This window comes from Aplysia californica, unplaced genomic scaffold (assembly GCF_000002075.1).
Source record: "Aplysia californica isolate F4 #8 unplaced genomic scaffold, AplCal3.0 scaffold00493, whole genome shotgun sequence".
Classification (NCBI taxonomy): Eukaryota; Metazoa; Mollusca; class Gastropoda; order Aplysiida; family Aplysiidae; genus Aplysia; species Aplysia californica.
The window spans coordinates 1-4,450 of record NW_004797763.1 but is presented as its reverse complement, the minus strand read 5'-3'; positions in this window follow the sequence as shown (position 1 = coordinate 4,450).

The following is a 4,450-nucleotide window of genomic DNA, read 5'->3' as shown; positions in this document are numbered from 1 at the left end:
AAGTACAATAAACGCCATCTCGTTGTCTCAAAAGTTCATGCTTTGTGCAAGTTTCTTTTCTTTTTTTTTTTTTTTGGTTTCTAATGTAGGCTACCTCTTTCGTCCTCCTTTACTCCTTTATAGTCCCTCCCCTCCTCTTCCCTCTCTCTCTCTTTCTCTCTTTCTCTCTCTCTCTCTCTCTCTCTCTCTCTCTCTCCCTCGCCCCTCCTCTCTCTCTCTCTCGCTCTCTCTCTCTCTCTCTCTCTCTCTCTCTCTCTCTCTCTCTCTCTCTCTCTCTCCCTCTCTTTCTCTCCCCCCCCCCTGTTCGTATGCACATGTACAAGATCAGGTCACACATTTTTTAATACATGTATTATATGGTACCGGGGTCTTTCTACTGGGATATTGCATCCGTCACATACTGGTGGTTGGCGGGTGCTCTGGTGTGGTCTGCTCCTTCTTTCCTATCAAACATTTATCGTCCATACCCCTCCTTCTTTTTGTATATGTTACTCTCTTGTAACACATCTATTCTTCGGCACTTATTTGATCCTTTGTGATGCAAGTGCCGTAAAACTCTTACTAAAACTAAAAAGCATCCATCACAGCCCATATTGGCTCCAATGGCCGTGGGTCGAAAGCCTGCTTTCTAAATTATCCAAATGTTGTCGTGTTTTTTTGTTGTTGTTGTTGTTTGTTTTTGTGTGTCTTTTTTGGGTAGGTGTTTACATAATATGTTCCAGAAAAAAGACCGAGGTACTCAATGAAAATGCTCCCCACACGGGAGTCGAACCAAAGTCAGTGGGTGGTTGGCGGGTGCTCTGGTGTGGTTTGCTCCTTCTTTCCTGTCAAAAGTATATCGTCTCTTTCTCCCCTCCTTCTTTTTTGTGTTTGTTACTCTCTTGTAACACGTCTAATCTTCGGCACTTATGTGACCTTTTTGTGTTGCAAGTGCAGTAAAACTCTTACTAAAATTAAACTAAGAACCCAAGTCTTTTGCACACCTAAAAGCTATACCGAAGACACTGATGTTCTTGTCTTCAGTCTGAGCCAAAATTTTCAAGAGGCCAATTTATTTTGCCAGGCCAGTATCAACATTTCGGGAGAGGCGAAAATTGTATCTATAAATGTATTTGAAGGACAACAATAAGAAAAAGACTTCGTGTGACTGAAACAGCTTCCTATTTTAAAATTTGTTGGTTTTTTTAAAAAATTTTTTTTTTTGGTGTTTTTTGTTGTTTTTACGGCTCTCACAACTTCATCAGGTCAAATGAGCGCGCGCACAGCTTCTTTTGCAGGTAACAACACACAATAATTGATCACTCAGGCTTCCAACGTTTATGAACTTGTCACAAAAGTATACAATAACATTATCTTCTCCTCTACTTTGAGATTATAATCAATCGTGAATGGTTCTATTGTGGGGAAAATTCAACTCTCGGGTTCGGAAACAGACATCAAGGCTCTCGTCTTCTGCGGTCAGCTGGTGAAGTGACAGGTTTCTGGCTTGAGGAAGCGGGCTATCTCGGGCATTTTCTTCTTCTTGCATCTGGACAGATCTTGCTGTATGCCCTGGCACAGGCTGTATGACTTGGTGCAGAACGCGTGGAGACACCTGGGGATAGAGGTTTCTAGTTCTAGTAAAAGTTTTACAGCACTTGCAACACAATAAGGTCATACATGTGTCGAAGATTAGAGGCGTTACAAGAGAGCAACAAACACAAAAAAGAAGGAGGAGAGATAAGGAGGTTAGATTTTTTTATAGGAAAGAAGGAGCAAACCATACCAGAGTACCCGCTAACAACCCACAATAGAGGTTCTAAATGTAGTATGTGTTTTACGTCCCTGTCAACATAATTTAGATCATATGGATGCAACGACCCAGCTGAAAACCAAGATCTGCTACACCACAGACACGGGATCCCAACAGAGTTACACGATTTTTTAATTAAATAGATCTACAATAAATTTTTTACAATAACAAAAAATAAAAATAAAAATAAAACACGTCAATAATTTTTTCATGAAATTAATTAAATAAATAAATAGATGAAAAAAATGAATGAATGAAAGAATGAATGAATGAATGGATTAGAAATAAATAAATAATTAAATAAATAAATGAATAAATAAAAAATAAATAAATAAATATATAAAAATAAAAACATAATTACATAAATAAACAAATTGATTTAAACAACATCATCACCCCTATAATAAATAAATATAGAAGAAAAAAAGATTAATTAATAAACTTACTAATTAATTGATTAATCAATTAAGTACGTGAAGTAAAAAATGATATTAAAAGGTAAAAGAAAAAATAGATAAAATAAAGGGAGTAAATAAACAAATAAATAAATAAAAAAGAAATAAAGAAATAACAATATTAATTAATTAATTAAATAAACAAGTAGATTAAATAAAAAATATAAAGAGATAAGTGAGTAAAAAAATAAACAGATAAATGAAATACAAACAAAATAAAGTAACTAAATAAATAAATAAATGAAAAAAAAAAGAATAAATTTTTATAAATCAATCAATAAATCATTTAGCCAAAAGTAGTAACTTAAATTAAAACAAAACAAATAGGAATAATAAAATAGTGTATAAATAAATTAAATATAGTTTTAAAAAAGAATAATTAATTAATTAATCTAACTGATAGATTCATTAATTAAGTAAAATTCAAATAATGATTTAAAAAGGTAAAAGAAAAAAGTAAACAACAATAACAGGAAATAAATAAATAAATACATAAATATATAAATACATAAAAATAAATAAATAAAAAATAAATAAATAAATAAATAAGTATACCACCATCATCCGACCACCAAGAAGGAAGACGAAACCCGGGATAAAGATTTAAAATGTAGGTGTTTTACGCCATTATCGATACAATTAGATAATTTAGGAAAGAACGAGATCTGCTACATTACAAACTCAGGATCTCAAAAGAATTCCACGATATTTAAAAAACTTCCGTACTTTAAAAAAGAAAAAAAATTATATATATACGTAAATAAACAAATTAAAAAAATATAAGGATAAATAAACAATTTTAAACAAAAATACAGAAGTAAAAATATTTTATCTAATAAATGAAAAACAAACATAATTGAAATTTTTTATAAAGTAAATAAATAAATATAAAATAAAAAACTTTCTAACTAATAGATAAACTCATTATTTGACTAATTCATTAAGTATTTATAAAGTTTAGAAAAGTATAAAGGAAACATAAATAAATAAAATAATTCAAATAAATAGTTTTAAAATGAAATAAATATTAATAAGAAATATTAAAAAATGAATAAATAAACCTATTAATTAATTAATTAATTAAATAAATAGAAAAATAGATTAAATAAAATAAAGAGAATTTTTTTAAAAATAGATAAATAAATGCAAATATTATAGTAAAGTAAGTAAATAAGTAAAATACATTAATAAATGGAAAAAAATATGATTTTTTAAAATTAATCAATCAATGATCCATTTATAAAACAAAAAATAAATGGAAAAAAACAACAGCATAAATAAATAAATATATATGTATATATATATATATATAATATACGGAAAAAATAAGGTCAATCAATCAATCAATCAATCAATCAATCAGTCAATCATTTAATAAAATAAATCTATTAGATTTTTTAAAAGTTTAATTTAAAACGAATAAAATAGTAAATAAGTGAATAAATAAATAAAGCTAATTAATTGATTAGTCAAAACAAATAGAATTTAAAAAGGTAAAAGATATAAACAAATAAAACATGAAAAAAATAAAACGTAAAAAAAAATCAATCAATCAATAAATAAAGATATTTAGTAATTAATTTATAAAAAGAGAAAAGATTAAATTTAATCAAAAGACAAATAGATACGTGATTAAAAAATAAATAGATAAATAATATACAAATACAATAAAGTATAAAATAATAAAAATACAATGATAAATAACAAAATTAATAAATTATAAAAGTATAAAATGTAGATAAGATTTTTTTTAAATTAATCATTCAATCATTTAGTCAATAAAGAAATGAATAAATACACCAATAATTCCCCCATCTCCCCGCCAAAAGACGATACCCGGTGATAAAGATTTCAAATCTAGGTGTTTTATGTTCTTATCAACATAAATAAATAAATGAATAAATAAATTTTAAAATCTTTTTAAAAATTGATATTAAATAAAGAAATAGATTGAATAAAACAAATAGATTAAGAGATCAGAAAGTTGAAAAAAAATAGATAAATAAAATACCAACAAAAAAAAAGAAATAATAATAATAATATCAGTAAATAAAAAAATTAATAAATGGATAAATAAGTTGAATAAGAGTTATCAAATCAATCCATCAATCAATCAATTAGTCAATAAATAGATAAATAAATACACCCCCCCCCAACCCCGCTAGAAGACTACACCCGGTGATAAAGATTTAAAATGTAAGTG